At 44.8% G+C, this 20,381-nt stretch overlaps 1 protein-coding gene across 3 annotated transcripts in view; it reads right to left on the bottom strand.

Annotated features, from left to right (window-relative positions):
- The window catches only part of LOC144506352 (coagulation factor X-like), a 73,135-nt gene that overhangs the window by 43,299 nt on the left and 9,455 nt on the right, over positions 1-20,381 (bottom strand). The window lies entirely within an intron of this gene.

Genomic DNA, 20,381 nt, shown 5'->3' on the forward strand with positions numbered 1-20,381 from the left:
TGATAGATATAGGACAGATGTCAGAGGTAAGTTCTTCACTCAGAGAGTAGTAAGGGCGTGGAATGCCCTGCCTGCAGCAGTAGTGGACTCGTCAACATTAAGGGCATTTAAATGGCCATTGGATAAATATATGGATGATATTGGAATAGTGTAGGTGAGATGGGCTTTAGATTGGTTTCACTGGTCGGCGGAACATTGAGGGCCGAAGGGCCTGTACTGCGCTGTAATGTTCTATGTTCTATGTTCTATTTATCTCTGTTAATCATTTACTCATTCTGTTGCTGGTGCTTTCTGGTCATTCATGCCAGCTGGATCTTCCAGTCCCCTGTCAACAGTTCACTGCCACCGTGGGTTTCCAAGAGGTGAGGGCTGAAGGGGAGGTGATAGCCTAGCGGTACTATTGCTGGACTATTAATCCAGAAACTCAGCTAATGTTCTGGGGACCCGGGTTCAAATCCCGCCACGGCAGTTGGTGGAATTTGAATTCAATAAAAATATCTGGCACTAAGGAATTAAATATCTGGAATTAAGTCAAGTTACAACCTTAAACCCATCAAAGCCCAGCTTCAATGTAGAAATAAAAGTCCAGCCTTTCCAACACTTTGTCAACATTTCCAATTGAAAATACTGCCCCAATATGTGCAATTTAAAGTGAACTTCACATTCGATTCAAAGCTGCAGAATCCTGAACGCACTGAAGACTAATACTTCCCGATGAGCGAATAAAAATTAATCTGATGGAAAAGTAATTGCTTCCCACCCAACTGAAAGTTTGAGCAGAAACATGTGTGCACGTTTAAAAAGAACTTGCGCACAAATTAGTTGGAAATGACAACTTTGAACCGAGTATTGTGAGTATCTGGAGTGATTTGCACCTGGTAACAAATGGTTGACCATGAAACCATTGTTGATTGTCAGAAAAACCCATCTGGTTCACTAATGTCTGCTGTTCTTACCTGGTCTGCCCTACCTGTGACTCCAGAGCCACAGCAATGTGGTTGACTCTCAACTGACCTCTGAAATAGCCTAGCTAAACCACTCAGTTGTATCAATCGCTACAAAGTCTCAACAAAGAAATGAAACCAGACGGACCTCCTGGCATCGACCCAGGCACCGGAAAAGATAATGGCAAAATAACAAACAGCCCTGTCGACCCTGCAAAGTCCTACTTACTAACATCTGGGAGCTAGTGCCAAAATTGGGAGAGCTGTCTCACAGACCAGTTAAGCATTAGCCTGACATAGTCATTCTCATTGAATCATACCTTACAGACAACACCCCGGGCACCACCATTACCATCCCTAGATATGTCCTGTCCCATCAACAGGACAGACCCAGCAGAGGTGGCGGCACAGTGGTATACAGTCAGGAGAGAGTTGCCCTGAGAGTCCTTAATTCATAGAAATTCATAGAAATTCATAGAAACCCTACAGTGTAGAAGGAGGCCATTCGGCCCATCGAGTCTGCACCGACCACAATCCCACCCAGGCCCTACCCCCACATATTTACCTGCAAATCCCTCTAACCTACGCATTTTAGGATTCTAAGGGGCAATTTTTTTTTTTTAACCTGGTCAATCAACCTAACCCGCACATCTTTGGACTGTGGGAGGAAACCGGAGCACCCGGAGGAAACCCACGCAGACACGAGGAGAATGTGCAAACTCCACACAGACAGTGACCCGAGCCGGGAATCGAACCCGGGACCCTGGAGCTGTGAAGCAGCAGTGCTAACCACTGCGCTACCGTGCCGCCCTTAACATCAACTCTGGACCCCATGAAGTCTCATGGCTCCAGGTTAGACATGGGCAAGGAAACCTCTTACTGGTTACCACGTACCATCCTCCTTTGGCTGATGAATCAGTACTTGGAGGAAGCACTGAGGGTGGCAAGGGTGAAAAATGTACTCTGGATGGGGGATTTCAATGTCCACCATCAAGAGTAGCTCGTCAGCAGCACTACTGATCGAGCTGGTCAGGCCCTAAAGGATATAACTGCTAGACTATTGCTAGACTGCAATAGGTGGTGAAGGAAACAGGAGGGAAAAACATACTTGACCTAATTCTTACCAAGCTGCCAGTTGGAGATGCATCTGTCCATGACTGTATTGGTAAGGGTGACCACCGCACAGTGATTGTGGAGATGAAGTCACACCTTCACATTGAGAATAACCTCCATCATGTTGTGTGGCACTATCACCGTGCTAAATGGGACAGACTTCGAACTGATCCAGCAACTCAAGGCTGGGCATCCATGAGGTGCTGTGGGCCATCAACAGCAGCGAAACTGTACTCCAGCACAATCTGCAACCTCATCGCCCAGCATATCCCCCACTCAACCATTACCATCAAGCCAGGGGATCAACTCTGGTTCAATGAAGAGTGCAGGAGCACATGCCAGGAGCAGCATCAGGCATACCTAAAAGTGCGGTGTCAACCTGGTGAAGCTACCAAACAGGACTACTTGCATACCAAATGGCAAAAACAGCAAGTGATAGAGCTAAGTGATCCCACAAGCTACGGATCAGATCCAAGCTCTGCAGTCCTGCCGCATCTAGTCATGAATAGCGGAGGACAATTAAACAACTCACTGGAGGAGGAGGCTCCACAACTATTCCCATACTCAATGATGGAGGAGCCCAGCACATCAGTGTAAAATATAAGACTGAAGCATTTGCAGCAATCTTCAGCCAGAGGTGCCGAGTGGATGATCCATCTTGGCCTCCTCCAATGATCCCCAGCATCTCAGATGCTAGTCAGCAGCACTACTGATCGAGCCAATTCAATTCACTTCACATGATATCAAGAAACTTTGGAGGCACTGGATACTTCAAAGGCAATGGGCCCTGATAACATTCCGGCAATAGAACTGAAGACTTGTGCTCTAGAACTTGCCACTCCCCTAGTCAAGCTCTTCCAGTACAGTTACAACACTGGCATCTGCCTGATAATGTGGAAAATTGCCTAGGTATGTCCGGCATTCAAAAAGCAGGACAAATCCAACCAGGCCAATTACTGTCCATTCAGTCTACTCTCGATCATCAGTAAAGTGCTGGAAGAGGGTTATCAACAGTGCTATCAAGCAGCATCTGCTCAGCAATAACCTGCTCAGTGACGCCCAGTTTGGTGTTTCATCAGGGTCACTCAGCTCCTAACCTCATTACAGCCTTGGTTCAAACATGGACAAAGGAGCTGACTTCCAGAGGTGAGGTGAGAGTGACAGATCTTAACATCAAGGCCGCATTTGACCAAGTGTGGAATCAAAGAGCCCTAGCGAAACTGGAATCAATGGGTAGCAGGGGGCAAACTCTCTGCTGGTTGGAGTCATACCTGGCACATAGGAAGATGGTTGTGGTTGTGGAGGGTCAGTCATCTCAACTCCAGGACATCTCTGCAGGAGTCCCTCAGGATAGTGTCCTAGGCCCAACAACCTTCAGCTGCTTCATCAATAACCTTCCCTCCGTCATAAGGTCAGAAGTGGGGATATTCGCCGATGATTGCACAATGTTCAGCACCATTCATGACTCCTTAGATACTGAAGTAGTACATGTTCAAATGCAACAAGATCTGGACAATATCCAGGCTTGGGCTGACAAGTGGCAACTAACATTTGCGCCACACAAATGCCAAGCAATGACCATCAGCAATGAGAGACACTCTAACCACAGTGTCCTAGGCCCAACAACTCACACTCACCTGATGAAGGGGCAGCGCTCCGAAAGCTAGTGGCTTTTGCTACCAAATAAACCTGTTGGACTTTAACCTGGTGTTGTGAGACCTCTTACAGTGTTTACCCCAGTCCAACGCCGGCATCTCCACATCATGACAAATTAACTGGGCAGAGATATTAGTAAGCAGGTCACTAGGTCAGCAAAGAAAATTCTGCAAATACATGAATAGGATGCAGAATATGATTTACTCTCAAAATGAATAGGATACGAATAGCATAGAGTTCAGTGGACAAACAGAGATTGAAAGTAAATTGAAACTTAAAAGGGAGAAGTATAATAAAATTGGGGATTAAAAGGATAAAGATAATCATGAGTATAACTTGTGTAATGGGGAGGTGCAAAGGGAGATAGAAGAGCTAAAAAGGAATATGGTAAACAGCAGACATGATCAACATGCAAAGAAAGGGCCTTCCACAGACATAGAAACTGAAATAATCTTTAAGAAGGGAATGCATTCCACTGAGAGTGGTTGAGTCAAAGAGCTTTTAATGAAAAAAGTCATGAATTTGAAGCAGAGACAGTAGAATGGGTAGAGAGTGGATCAGTAGGATTAGTTTGGGATTGATACAGGGCTTTGGGGAGAGAGTGGGGCAGTGAGATTAGTTTGGTATTGATACAGGTCTATGGTGAGAGTGTGTGGCAGTGGGAATAGTTTGGGATTGATACAGGGCTATGGTGAGAGAGTACGGCAGTGGGAATAGTTTGAGATTGATACAGGGCTATGGTGAGAGAGTGTGGCAGTGTGATTAATTTGGGATATGTACAAGGCAGAGAGAGCACCAGAAGATAAGGCGGAGGAGCAGGAACCAGACCATATGGTCTATCAAGCTTGTTCCGCTATTTAGTAGGATTATGGCTGATCTTGGGTTTTAATTCCACTTTCCCACCTGCTCTCCATATCCCTTCATTCCCGGGGAAACCAAAAAACTGTCTAATAGTAGTAGAGCTAAAAAATTATTTGGACTTTGGAATGGTTCCTACAGTAGGTAACGTAAACCCGCTATTCAAAAATTGAGGTAGAGAGAAAACAGGGAACTATAGATAAATGAGCCTAATGTAGTAGGAAAGTTGCTAGAGTTCATGATCAAGTATTTCATAGCACAGCATTTGGAAAGCAGTGGTATAATCAGACAAAGTCAGCATGGATTTACAGAAGGGTGATCATACTTGACGAATCTATTAGAATCCTTTGAGGATGTAACTGGTAAAATTCACCAGGGAGCACGGGTGGATGTGGTTTATTTAGACTTTCAGAAGGCTTTCGACAAAGTCTCACATAGTAGATTACTATATAAAGTAAAGCGCATGGGATTGTGGGTAACATCTTGAGATGAATAGAGAGCAAAGACAAGAAGCAAAGAGTTGGCATAAATGGATCTTTTTCTGATTGGTAGTCAGTGACTAATAGGGTTCCACAGGGGTCTATGCTAGGACCTCAACTCCTCACATTATATATTAATGATTTGGATGAGGGAACTAAATGTATTATCTCCAAACTTTCAGGTGGTACAAAGTTGGGTGGGATGGTGAGCTGTGAAGAGGATGCAGAAATAGTTCAGCGTGATTTGGACAAGCTGAGTGTGTGGGCATATACATGGCAGATGCAGTATAATGTGGATAAATGTGAGGTTATTCGCTTTGGTAGCAAAAATAGGAAGGCAGATTATTTTTTGAATGGGTGTAAATTAAGAGAGACCTTGGTGTCCTCGTGCATCAGCTGCTGAAAGTAAGCGTGCAGGTAGAGCAGGCAGTAAAGAAGGCAAATAGTATATTGACCTTCATAGCGAGTGATTTGAGTAAATGAATAGGGGTGTTTTACTGCAATTGTATAGGGCATTGGTGAGGCCACACCTGGAAAATTATGTGCAGTTTTGGTGTCCTTATTTGAGGAAGGATGTTCTTGCTATAACAGGAGTGCAGTAAAGGTTTACTAGGCTGACTCCTGGGATTGCAGAACTAATATGAGGAGAGATTAAGTCAGTTAGAGTCATAGAAATATAGAAACCTATGGTGCAGAAGGAGACCATTCAGCCCATTGAGTCAGCACCGACAACAGTTCCACCCAGGCCCTATCCCCGTAACCTCACATATTTACCCCGCTTATATCTCTAAGCTACACATCCTGGGACACTAAGGGGCAATTTAGCATGGCCAATCAACCTAACCCGCACATCTTTGGACTGTGGGAGGAAACTGGAGCATCCGGAGGAAATCCATGCAGACACGGGGAGAATATGCAAATTCCACACAGACAGTGACCAAGCCGGGAATCAAACCTAGGTCCCTGGAGTTGTGAGGCAGCAGTGCTAACCACATGCCACCCAGTTAGGATTATATTCATTGGAGTTTAATGAGTGAGAGGGGTTCTCATTAAAACTTATAAAATTCTAACAGGGTTAGACAGGGTAGGTTCAGAAAGAATGTTTCTGATGGTGGGTAGCTCCAGAACTAGGGGTCATAGTTTGAGGAAAACGGGTAAACCTTTTAGGACTGAGGTGAGGAGAAACTTCTTCACCCAGAGAGTGGTGAATCTGTGGAATTCAGTGCCACAGAAAGGAGTTGAGGACAAAATATTGTGTGATTTCAAGAAGGAATTAGATATAGTTCTTGGGGTTAAAGGGATCAAGGGATATGGGGAGGAAAGCGGAATCAGGAGATTGAAATTGATGATCAGCCATGAGCTTAATGAATGCTGGAGCAGGCTCGAAGGGATAACTCCTGCTTCTATTTTCTATGTAGGCTTCCAAACTCCAGAGATTAGAATCATAGAAACCCTACAGTACAGAAAGAGGCCATTCGGCCCATGGAGTCCGCACTGACAACAATCCCACCTAAATTGGTTTAGGTTGGAGGGTCACAGTTTTTTTTTTTAACTGGTCGGTGCAACATCGTGGGCCGAAGGGCCTGTTCTGCGCTGTAATGTCCTATGTTCTATGTAGGCGTTATCCCCACTACCCCACACATTTACCCTGCTAATCCCTCTAACCTACACATCCCAGGACACTAAGGGGCAATTTTGCATAGCCAACCAACCTAACCCGCACATCTTTGGACTGTGGGAGGAAACCGGAGCAGCCGGAGGAAACCCACGCAGACACAGGGAGAATGTGCAAACTCCACACAGGCAGTGACCCAAGCCAGGAATCGAACCCAGGTCCTTGGAGCTGTGAGGCAGCAGTGCTAACCACTGTGCCATCCTAGAGACCCAACTTACTCAGTCTCATCATAGACTTTATCATCATAGAGCAACATTGTGAAACTTCGATGTACCCTCTCCCATGCAAACATGTCCTTCTTTAAATATGGAGAACAAAAATGGACGATCTCACCAAAACGTTGTATAATTGTAGCAATGAATGTTTAATTCCTGAACAGAATTGGGGAAGCATTTGGGTGAAGAGTAACATAGAAATCCAAAGAGAATGATCAAGGTATTGGAACAATATAGTGATGTCGGTAAAGACAAGCAGGAAGGGACAGGGAGTTTTGTAAAAAAATCTACATCAGCGAATGAGGTCATTGCAGGGAATAGAAGTAAAAAAATTAAATTGACGGCTCTTTATCAAGCATCTTCTATGAGATTGATGAGTTAGTGACACAAATAGAACTGAATGACAGAGCTCTGCAATTTCTCACCATTTAGATAATGTGTTTCTTTTTTATTCTTCCTGCCAAAATGGACAATTTCACATTTTCCCACATTTGCCAGCTTTTTGCCCACTCATTTAACCCATCTATGTCCCTTTGTAGCTGGGACTTGATGGTTTGGGTTTAAAATCGGAGGTTTTTTTCAAAACCGGAAGTCGGGCCAGGAGAGGCCTGGGGAAGTTTTTGGAGGGTTTAAAAGCGCACCAAAGTATACAGCGGGCAGCATCGTAGCGGGCAGCAGAGTGAGTGGGAAGTTGAGTGAGCTGTCAGGGCTTTGGCTCACAGGGCTTGGACGAGCAGGGGTGAGTTTTTGTTTCCTTACACTCTTATTAACTTTTCACTGTCTTACTTGACATAAAGTGTCCAGTATGAGTGTGAAACCAGTGTGTTGTTCCCAGTGTAGGATGTGGGAGGTCCTGGAGGCATCTGGCCTCCCGGACATCCACATCTGTGAGGGGTGTGTCGAGCTGCGGTTCCTGAGGGACCGTGTTAGGGAGCTGGAACTGCAGCTCGAGGATCTTAGGCTGATGAGGGAGAATGAGGAGGTGATAGACAAGAGCTTTCATCAGGTGGTCACACCAGGGCAACGGGAGGAGGCCAAGTGGGTGATGGCCAGGAAGGGTAAGGCTAGGGTGGTTGAGAGCACCCCAGTGGATTTGCCCCTGCACAACAAGTACTCCTGCTTGAGTACTGCTGGGGGGGACAGCCCGCCTGGGGGAAGCAGCAGTGGCCGTGTCTCCGCAGTGGAGTCCAGCCCTGTAACTCAGAGGGCTAAGGAAAAGAGGAGGAAGGCGGTATTAATCGGGGACTCGATGGTGAAGGGGACAGACAGGCGTTTCTGCGGAGGTAGGCGGGATTCTCGCATGGTGGTCTGCCTCCCTGGGGCCGGGATCCAGGATGTCGCTAGTCGCGTCCCGGAAATCCTGAGGTGGGAGGGAGAGGAGCCTGAGGTAGCGGTACATATTGGTACCGCTGATGTGGGTAGGAAGGGAGAAGGGGTCATGAAAAGGGAGTACAGGGAATTAGGGAGACAGCTGAGAAAGAGGAAAGCAAAGGTAGTAATCTCAGGATTACTGCCTGTGCCACGGGAAGGTGAGGGCAGGAATGGAGTGAGGTGGAAGATGAATGTGTGGCTGAGGGACTGGTGCAGGGGGCAGGGATTCAGGTTCCTGGACCATTGGGACCTCTTTAGGGGCAGGGGTGATCTGTATACAAAAAACGGGTGGAACTTGAATCACACGGGGACCAATATCCTGGCCGGTAGGTTGGCTAAGGTTACTGGGGAGAATTTAAACTAGATAGGTTGGGGGGAGGGGAGCTAGAAGAGTTGACTAGGATCAAGGAACTAATTGATGGGGTGGAGGATGCAGGGGTAAGGGGAATTACAAAATTAATGGTAGAGGAGAGGGTGCAAGTGAATGAAGGCGGTAATTTAGATAAGGGAGTAGAGGGAGAGGGTGTTCGCGACTCATCAAAGCGGGTCCAGATAAAAGCTGGAATAAGGACACTTTGCCTGAATGCACGAAGCATTCGGAACAAGGTAAATGAGTTGATGGTGCAAATCAGCACGAGTGGGTACGATCTAGTGGCCATTACAGAAACGTGGCTGAAAGGTGACCAGGACTGGGAGATGAATATCCAGGGGTATCAGGCGTTTAGGAAGAATAGACAGGAAGGAAAAGGTGGTGGGGTCGCGCTATTAATAAGAGATAATATCAGGGTAGTACTGAGGGATGACATAGGCTCTGAGGAACAAAACGTGGAATCATTATGGGTAGAGATGAGGAATAGTAGAGGGAGAAAGACACTAGTAGGTGTGGTATATAGGCCCCCAAATAATAATGTTGAGGTAGGGAGGGCTATAAACAAGCAGATAAGGGATGCGTGTAAAAACGGAACGGCAATAATCATGGGGGACTTCAACATGCACATTGACTGGCAGACTCAAGTCGGTAAGGGTGGAATGGAGGAAGAGTTCTTAGAATGCTGTCGGGATAGTTTCCTTGAACAGCATGTTACGGAACCGACGAGGGAACGAGCTATTTTGGATCTGGTATTGTGTAACGAGGTAGGTAGAATTAAGGATCTTATTGTGAAGGACCCTCTTGGGTCTAGTGACCACAATATGGTCGAATTTCTGATTCAGATGGAAGAGGAGAAAGTTTGGTCCCAAACCAGTGTCCTCTGTTTGAACAGAGGGAAATATGATAGGATGAGGGATGAATTGGCTAAGGTAGACTGGGAGAGCAGGCTGGCAGGTAGGACAGCTGAGGAACAGTGGAGGATTTTTAAGGAGATCCTTTTCAGTTCTCAGCAAAAATATATTCCAGCAAAAAGCAAGGATTGTAAGAAAAGGGAGAACCAGCCGTGGATAACGAAGGAAATAAAGGAGAGTATTAAAATAAAAACAGCTGCGTACAGAGTGGCCAAAAATAGTGGAGAAACAAGTGATTGGGAAAAATTTAAGAAACAACAAAGAGAGACTAAGAAAGCGATAAAGAAAGGAAGGATAGACTATGAAGCTAGGCTAGCAATTAATATAAAAAAAGATAGTAAAAGTTTTTATAAATATATAAAAAGGAATAGAGTGGCTAGAGTGAATGTTGGACCCTTGGAGGACGAGAGGGGGGAGTTAATAGTGGGAAATGAGGATATGGCTGAGTCTTTAAATAAGTTTTTTGTGTCGGTCTTCACGGTGGAGGACACAAATAGTTTGCCAAATATTAACGATAGAGGGTTGGCAGCAGGAGAAATACTTAATACAATTAATGTTACCAGAGAGGCAGTGCTGGGTAGACTAATGGGACTGAAGGTGGATAAGTCCCCGGGTCCGGATGGAATGCATCCCAGGGTATTGAAAGAAATGTCAGAGGTAATAGTGGATGCGTTAGTGATTATTTATCAAAACTCGTTGCATTCTGGGGTAGTGCCGGTTGATTGGAAAACGGCTAATGTTACGCCGCTGTTTAAAAAAGGAAGGAGACAAAAGGCGGGTAACTATAGGCCGGTCAGCTTAACGTCTGTAGTAGGGAAAATGCTGGAATCCATTATTAAAGAGGAGATAGCAGGGCATCTAGATAGAAATGGTTCGATCAATCAGACGCAGCATGGATTCATGAGGGGAAAGTCGTGCTTGACGAACATGTTGGATTTTTATGAAGATGTGACTAGGGCGGTTGATGGAGGAGAACCGGTGGATGCGGTGTTTTTGGATTTCCAAAAGGCGTTTGATAAGGTGCCCCATAAAAGGCTACTGAAAAAGATTAGGGCACACGGAGTTGGGGGTAGTGTGTTAAAGTGGATTGGGGACTGGCTATCCGACAGGAAGCAAAGAGTCGGAATAAATGGGTGTTTTTCCGGTTGGAGGAAGGTAACTAGTGGCGTGCCGCAGGGATCGGTACTCGGGCCGCAACTATTTACCATTTATATAGATGATCTGGAGGAGGGGACGGAGTGTAGGGTAACGAAGTTTGCAGACGACACAAAGATAAGTGGAAAAGTGAATCGTGTGGAGGACGGAGAAGATCTGCAGAGAGATTTGGACAGGCTGAGTGAGTGGGCGAGGATATGGCAAATGGAGTATAACGTTGAGAAATGCGAGGTTATACACTTTGGAGGAAATAATAACAAATGGGATTACTATCTCAATGGAAACAAATTAAAACATGCTACCGTGCAAAGGGACCTGGGGGTCCTTGTGCATGAGACGCAAAAGCCCAGTCTGCAGGTACAACAGGTGATCAAGAAGGCAAATGGGATGTTGGCCTATATTGCGAGGGGGATAGAATATAAAAGCAGGGATGTCTTGATGCACCTGTACAGGGCATTGGTGAGGCCGCAGCTGGAATACTGTGTGCAGTATTGGGCCCCTTATATGAGGAAGGATATATTGGCATTGGAGGGAGTGCAGAGAAGGTTCACCAGGTTGATACCGGAGATGAGGGGTTTGGATTATGAGGAGAGGCTGAGGAGATTGGGTTTGTACTCGTTGGAGTTTAGAAGGATGAGGGGGGATCTTATGGAGACTTATAAGATAATGCGGGGGCTGGATAGGGTGGAGGCGGAGAGATTCTTTCCACTTAGTAAGGAAGTTAAAACTAGAGGACACAGCCTCAAAATAAAGGGGGGTCGGCTTAAGACAGAGTTGAGGAGGAACTTCTTCTCCCAGAGGGTGGTGAATCTCTGGAATTCTCTGCCCACTGAGGTGGTGGAGGCTACCTCGCTGAATATGTTTAAAGCGCGGATGGATGGATTCCTGATCGGTAAGGGAATTAAGGGTTATGGGGATCAGGTGGGTAAGTGGTACTGATCCACGTCAGATCAGCCATGATCTTATTGAATGGCGGGGCAGGCTCGAGGGGCTAGATGGCCTACTCCTGCTCCTATTTCTTATGTTCTTATGTTCTTATGTTTGAGTTATAAGGAGAGGCTGGAGAGACTGGGACTCTTTTCCCTGGAGCGTAGGAGACTTAGGGGTGATCTTATAGAGGTCTATAAAATAATGAGGGGCGTAGATCAGTTAGATAGTCAATATCTTTTCCCAAAGACAGGGGAGTCTAAAATTAGAGGGCAGAGGTTTCAGGTGTGAGGGGAGAGATACAAAAGGGTCCAGAGGGGCAATTTTTTCACACAGAGGGAGGTGAGTGTCTGGAACAAGCTGCCAGAGGTAGTAATAGAGGCGGGTACAATTTTATCTTTTAAAAAGCATTTAGATAGTTACGTGGGTAATTTGATTTGATTTATTATTGTAACATGTATTAACATAAGACCATAAGACCATAAGACATAGGAGCGGAAGTAAGGCCATTCGGCCCATCGAGTCCACTCCACCATTCAATCATGGTTGATTTCAACTCCATTTACCCGCTCTCTCCCCATAGCCCTTAATTCCTCGAGAAATCAAGAATTTATCAATTTCTGTCTTGAAGACGCTCAACGTCTCGGCCTCCACAGCCCTCTGTGGCAATGAATTCCACAGACCCACCACTCTCTGGCTGAAGAAATTTCTCCTCATCTCTGTTCTAAAGTGACTCCCTTTTATTCTAAGGCTGTGCCCCCGCGTCCTAGTCTCCCCTGTTAATGGAAACAACTTCCCTACGTCCATCCTATCTAAGCCGTTCATTATCTTGTAAGTTTCTATCAGATCTCCCCTCAACCTCCTAAACTCCAATGAATATAATCCCACGATCCTCAGACGTTCATCGTATGTCAGGCCTACCATTCCTGGGATCATCCGCTGGACCCGCTCCAGTGCCAGTATGTCCTTCCTGAGGTGTGGGGCCCAAAATTGCTCACAGTACTCCAAATGGGGCCTAACCAGTGCTTTATAAAGCCTCAGAAGTACATCCCTGCTTTTGTATTCCAAGCCTCTTGAGATAAATGACAACATTACATTTGCTTTCTTAATTACGGACTCAACCTGCAAGTTTACCTTTAGAGAATCCTGGACTAGGACTCCCCATACAGTGAAAAGTATTGTTTCTTGCGCACTATACAGACAAAACATACCGTTCATAGAGAAGGAAATGAGAGAGTGCAGAATGTAGTGCTACAGACATAGATACGGTACAGAGAAAGATCAACTTAATGCAAGGTAAGTCCATTCAAAAGTCGGACAGTAGCAGGGAAGAAGCTGTTCGTGAATCGGTTGGTATGTGACCATAGACTTTTGTATCTTTTTCCCAAACGAAGAAGTTGGAAGAGAGAATGTCCAGGGTGCATGGGGTCCTTAATTACACTGGCTACTTTGCCGAGGCAGCGGGAAGTATAGACAGAGTCAATGGATGGGAGGCTGGTTTGGGCTGATGGATTGGGCTACATTCACGACCTTTTGTAGTTCCTTGTGGTCTTGGGCAGAGCAGGAGCCATACCAAGCTGTGATACAGCCAGAAAGAATGCTTTCTATGGTGCATCTGTAAAAGTTGGTGAGAATCGTAGCTGACATGCCAAATTTCCTTAGTCTTCTGAGAAAGTAGAGGCATTGCTGGGCTTTCTTAACTATAGTGTCGGCATGGGGGGACCAGGACAGGTTGTTGGTGATCTGGACACCTAAAAACATGAAGCTCTCGACCCTTTCGCCCCCATTGATGTAGACAGGGGCATGTTCTCCTTTACGCTTCCTGAGGATGGGTATAGAGGGATATGGGCCAAATGCGTACAATTGGGACTAGCTTAGTGGTTAAGAAAAGGGGCAGCATGGACAAGTTGGGCCGAAGGACCTGTTTCCATGCTGTAAACCTCTATGACTATGCCCCTATATAGCCTCCTTATGTTCTCTTCAAAACTTACTTTCTTAGGTATCTTTGTATCATCAACAATGTAGCAACCATCCCATCCTAGACATTGGTAAGGCCACACTTGGAATATTGTGTGCAATTCTGGTCACCCTATTATAGAAAGGATATTATTAAACTAGAAAGAGTGCAGAAAAGATTTACTAGGATGCTACCGGGACTTGATGGATTGAGTTATAAGGAGAGGCTGAATAGACTGGGACTTTTCTCTCTGGAGCGTAGGAGGCTGAGGGGTGACCTTATAGAGGTCTATAAAATAATGAGGGGCATAGACAAGGTAGATAGTCAATATCTTTTCCCAAAGGTAGGGGAGTCTAAAATTAGAGGGCATAGGTTTAAGGTGAGAGGGGAGGGGCGAGAGGGGAGAGATACAAAAGTGTCCAGAGGGGCACTTTTTTCACACAGAGGGTGGTGAATGTCTGGAACAAGCTGCCAGAGGTACTTAGAACATAGAACATAGAACAGTACAGCACAGTACAGGCCCTTCCTTCGGCCCATGATGTTGTGCCGAACCTTTTCCGAAACCAAGATCAAGCTATCCCACTCCCTATCATTCCAGTGTGCTCCATGTGCCTGTCCAGTAACCACTTGAAAGTTCCTAAAGTGTCCGACTCCACTATCACAGCAGGCAGTCCATTCCACACCCCAACCACTCTCTGAGTAAAGCACCTACCTTGTACATCCGGGTACAATTTTATCTTTTAAAAAGCATTTAGATAGTTACATGGGTACGATGGGTATAGAGGGGTATGGGCCAAATGTGGACAATTGGGATTAGCTTAGGGGTTCTTAAAAAAAGGGGCGGCATGGACACGTTGGGCCAAAGGGCCTGTTTCCATCCTGTAAACCTCTATGACTCTAACTGTTCCCATTGGTGGAAGGATCCATCCATCCCACCACACTATTGGAAGGATGTGATTACACTAAGAAAGGGTGCAGAGAAGATTCACCAGGATGTTGCCTGGGCTGGAACGTTTCAGCTATGAAGAGGGGCTGGTTAGGCTGGGGTTGTTTTCTTTAAAGCAGAGAAGGCTGAGGGGGGACCTCATTAAGGTGTACAAAATTATGAGGGACATATAGATAGGGTAGATAGGAAGGAGATTTTTCCCTTAGTAAAGGGGTCAACAATCAGGGAGCATAGATTTAAGGTAAAGAGCAGGATATTTAGAGGGGATTTGAGGAAAATCTTTTTCACCCAGAAGGTGGTGGGAATCTGGAACTCGCTGCCTGAAAAGGTGGTAGAGGCAGGAACCCTCACAACATTTAAGAACTATTTAGATGAGCACTTGAAACGCCACAGTATACATGGCTATGAACCAAGTGCTGAAAAATGCAATTAGAATAGATAGATGCTTGAAACCCGGTACAGACATGATGGACCGAAGGGTCATTTTCTGCATCGTGAAATTCTATGACTGGTTTACAAATATGGCATTTAAGGCAGATGAGAAAAATTATCTTCTCTCAGAGGATTGTGAGTCTCTGAACTCCCTCAAAAGGCAGTGGAAACAGAGTCAATGTTTTCAAGGCAAAGGTATATTGATTCTTGATAAGAAAGAGGATGGAAGGTTACCGGGGTAGGTGGGAGATTACAGTCAGATCAGTTGTAATCTTATTGAATGGCAGAGCAGGCTCAAAGGGCTGAGTGGCCTCCTCCTGCTCCTACTTCTTGTGTCTATATGTATGTTTGAATGATTTTGTAGAATGTTTTCATGACAGTTCTTTGAGCAGTACATAGTAGAACTAACTAAGGATAAAGCAATCTTAGATCTAATATTGTGTAATGAAGCAGGGTTGATTAGTAGTTTTACAATAAATATCCACTGAGAAATAGTATTATAATATTATGGAGTTCTATGTTCAGTATAAAAGCAACATATTCCAATTTTAAAAAAAAATTTAAGCAAAGCCAATTATATAAATAGGACGAGAAAATTAGCTAAGGTTACTTGGGTGAATAGACTAAAAGGAATGGACGTCAGTGAACAGTGGAAAACATTTAAAGAAATAATTCAAAATGTTCAACAAAAATAGACTCAATTGAAAAATAAAAACTCAGCAAGAAAGACCCATCCGTGGCTTACTCAGAAAGTTAAAGATTGTATTAGATTAAAAGTAGAGGCTTGCAATGTTTCTAAAAACTATACAAAGTTTGAGGATTGGGAGTGTTATAGGAACCAACAAAGAACCACCAAAAATTTGATATATAGGGAAAAACGTAGAATGAGAGTAATCTAGCCAGAAATACAAAAAAACAGATCGTAGCAGCTTTTATAAGTTTATATAAAGGAAGAGAGTAGCTAAAGCTTTAAGGTACTGATGGATAAGGAAAATGTAGTCCTCAAGTTAAGGTGCTAAACTGGGGAAGGCTAATTACAACAATATTAGGCAGGAACTGAAGGATGTAGATTGGGGGCAGATGTTCGAGGGCAAATCAACATCTGGCATGTGGGAGGCTTTCAAGTGTAAGTTGATAGGGATTCAGGACCGGCACATTCCTGTAAGGATGAAGGATAAGTATGGCAAGTTTTGGGAACCTTGGATAACGAGAATATTGTGAGCCTAGTCCAAGAGAAAAAGGAAGCATTTGCCAAGGCTAGGAGGCTGGGAACACACAAAGCAAGTGTGGAATACAAGGAAAGTAGAAAGAAACTTAAGCAAGGAGTAAGGAGGGCTTAAAGGGGTCATGAAAAATCATTGACCAGCAGGATTAAGGAAAATCCCAAGGCCTTTTATACATATATAAAGAGCAAGAGAGGGTTGGCCCACTCAAGGAAAGGGGAGGGAATCTATGCATGGAGCCAGAGGAAATGGTCGAGATATTAAATGAGTACTTTGCATCAGTATTCATCAAAGCGGAGGACTTGGTGGATGATGAATCTGGGAAAGGGTGTGTAGATAGTTTGAGTCATGTTGAGATCAAAAAGGAACAGGTATTGGGGTTCTTGAGAAACATTAACTTGGACAAGTCCCCAGGGCCTGATGGGATGTACCACAAAATACTGAGAGAGGCAAGGGAGGAAATTGCTGAGGCCTTGAGAGAAATCTTTGTATCCTCGTTGGCTACAGGATTGGATGTAATTGGTTTGATTAGTAAGTTTGCGGATGACAATGTTGTTCCTTTGTTTAAGAAGGGTAGCAAGAATAATCCAGGTAATTACAGGCCGGTGAGCCTTACATCAGTGGTAGGGAAATTATTGGAGAAGATTCTTCGAGACAGGATTTACTCCCACTTGAAAGTCAGTGGACGTATTCGCGAGAGGCAACATGGTTTTGTGAAGGGGAGGTCATGTCTCACTAACTTGATCGAGTTTATCGAAGTGACAAAGATGATTGATGAGGGTAGGGCAGTGGATGTTGTCTACATGGACTTCAGTAAGGCCTTTGACAAGGTCCCTCATGGCAGACTGGTGCAGAAGGTGAAGTCGCATGGGATCAGAGGTGAACTGGCAAGATGGATACAGAAATGGCTCAGTCATAGAAAGAAGTTTAACAACACCAGGTTAAAGTCCAACAGGTTTATTTGGTAGCAAAAGCCACACAAGCTTTCGAGGCTCTAAGCCCCTTCTTCAGGTGAGTGGGAATTCTGTTCACAAACAGAACTTATAAAGACACAGACTCAATTTACATGAATAATGGTTGGAATGCGAATACTTACAACTAATCCAGTCTTTAAGAAACAAAACAATGGGAGTGGAGAGAGCATCAAGACAGGCTAAAAAGATGTGTATTGTCTCCAGACAAGACAGCCAGTGAAACTCTGCAGGTCCACGCAACTGTGGGGGTTACAGATAGTGTGACATGAACCCAATATCCCGGTTGAGGCCGTCCTTGTGTGTGCGGAACTTGGCTATCAGTTTCTGCTCAGCGACTCTGCGCTGTCGTGTGTCGCGAAGGCCGCCTTGGAGAACGCTTACCCGAATATTTCCGCACACACAAGGACGGCCTCAACCGGGATATTGGGTTCATGTCACACTATCTGTAACCCCCACAGTTGCGTGGACCTGCAGAGTTTCACTGGCTGTCTTGTCTGGAGACAATACACATCTTTTTAGCCTGTCTTGATGCTCTCTCCACTCCCATTGTTTTGTTTCTTAAAGACTGGATTAGTTGTAAGTATTCGCATTCCAACCATTATTCATGTAAATTGAGTCTGTGTCTTTATAAGTTCTGTTTGTGAACAGAATTCCCACTCACCTGAAGAAGGGGCTTAGAGCCTCGAAAGCTTGTGTGGCTTTTGCTACCAAATAAACCTGTTGGACTTTAACCTGGTGTTGTTAAACTTCTTACTGTGTTTACCCCAGTCCAACGCCGGCATCTCCACATCAGTCATAGAAGACAGTGGGTAGCAGTGGAAGGATGCGTTTCTGAATGGAGGGCTGTGACAAGTGGCATTCCTCAGGGATCAGTGCTGGGACCTTTGCTGTTCATAATATATATAAATGATTTGGAAGAAAATGTAATTGGTTTGATTAGTAAGTTTGCGGATGACACAAAGGTTGGTGGATTTGCAGATAGCGATGAGGACCATCAGAGGATACAGCAGGATATGGGCCATTTGGAGGCTTGGGCAGAGAGATGGCAGATGGAGTTTAATCCGGACAAATGTGAGATAATGCATTTTGGAAGGTTTATTAAATATAAGAAATATACAGTAAATGGGAGAACCCTTAAGAGTATTGATAGTCAGAGGGATCTGGGTGTACAGGTACACAGGTCACTGAAAGTGGCAACACAGGTGGAGAAGGTAGTCAAGAAGGCATACAGCATGCTTGCCTTCATCGGCCGGGGCACTGAGTTTAAAAATTGGCAAGTCATGATGCAGCTTTATAGAACCTTAGTTAGGCCACACTTGGAATATAGTGTTCAATTCTGGTCGCCACACTACTAGAAGGATGTGGAGGCTTTGGAGAGGGTACAGAAAAGATTTATCAGGATGTTGCCTGGCATGGATAGCATTAGCTATGAGGAGATGTTGGAGAAACTTGGTTTGTTCTCACTGGAACGATGGAGGTTGAGGGGCGACCTGATAGAAGTCTACAAGATTATGAGGGGCATGGGCAGAGTGGATAGTCAGAAGCTTTTTCCCAGGGTGGAAGAGTCAATTACTCGGGGGCACAGGTTTAAGGTGTGAGGGGCAAGGTTTAAAGGAGATGTACAAGGCAAGTTTTTTACACAGAGGATGGTGGGTGCCTGGAACTAGCTGCCGGGGGAGGTCGTGAAAGCAGATACGATAGTGAGTTTTAAGGGGCGTCTGGACAAATACATGAATAGGATGGGAATAGAGGGATATGGTCCCCAGAAGGGTAGGGGGTGTTAGTTCACTCGGGCAGCATGGTCGGTGCAGGCTTGAAGGGCCGAAGGGCCTGTTCTTGTGCTGTAATTTTCTTTGTTCTTTAAACATTGGTCCTTAGAAACAGAGCCAGGAGAAATGATCAGCGGTAGCAAGGAAATGGTGGAAGCATTGAACAATATCTGGGTCGGGACATTTCAATGGGGCTAGATTAGTGCGATGCGCACTAGGCGTCCAGCCTTGAGCTCCTCTCCCAGCGCCAGATTTCTGGTGCCATCAGACAATAGTGTTTGTGTTATGAAACCAGATATATTTGGTGGAATTCTGTTCCCGCTGTGAAGATATTTTGATGTGCGTTGCACCATTTGTACACACAAAGTGACTATTAATAACGTGTAGTTTATGAGTTCAGCACTAAGAGAAAGGCAAAATACTGTGGATGCTGGAATCTGAAACAAAAACAGAAAATGCTGGAAAATCTCAGCAGGTCTGATTCTCAGGAATCTCAGCAGCATCTGTGGCAAGAGAATAGAGCTATTGTTGGTTTATTCTCTCTCCACAAATACTGTCAGACCTGTTACGTTTTTCCAGCATTTTCTGTTTTCGTTTAAGAGTTGAGGTTTTGTGGTTGGGCTCAGTGTTAGTGGTTAGGGTGCTTATGGTTCAAGCTGGAATTAATGGTTGAGACCGCAGGTTGATGTTGGGAGTGTGGTTGGAGAGTTATGGTTAGGGTCAGGTGTCAGAAACTGCTATGGGTAAAGGTAGCACTGTCCTTTTACACATTTCCCATATTTATTTTTTCAGAAGGACTGTCAATAGCATTGAATATGAGTGGGGTTGGGGGTGGGAGGAGGGGGGGTGTAGGGGGTTGCGTACTGTTGTAACACTGGGGTGAAAAATGCTAACATTGGGTGGGAATTTCCATGGAGTCATAACTTCACAGGAATTATGTCAGAAATCACGAGAAGGACGAAGGAACAGTTTCAAGTAACCTGGTCAATGTGTTTTCAAGTCTCAATGAGAAGAAGCAGCCAAGTTAAAATTATAAAATCATACAGTTCAGTAAGAGGCCATTCTGTCCATCACACCTGTGCCATCCCTTTGAAACAGCCATTCCATTAGTCCCACTCCCTGTTCATTTCTTGTTGCCCTGCAGTTTCTTTCCCCATTAAGGATATATTCAGTTCCCTTTTGACAGTTATGATTGAATCTGCTTCTATCATCTTTTCAGGCAGTGCATCCAGATTCATTAAATAAATTCTCTTAATTTCATCTCTGGCCCATTTGCAATTATCTTTAAATCTAAAATTTAAATTTATCCTAAATCTTGCCAGTGGAAATAATTCCTCTGCCTTTATTCTATGAAGATCCTTCGTAATCTTCAACTTCTCTATCAAATCTCCTTTTAATCTTTGCTG

Source organism: Mustelus asterias, chromosome 17 (assembly GCF_964213995.1).
Source record: "Mustelus asterias chromosome 17, sMusAst1.hap1.1, whole genome shotgun sequence".
NCBI lineage: Eukaryota > Metazoa > Chordata > Chondrichthyes > Carcharhiniformes > Triakidae > Mustelus > Mustelus asterias.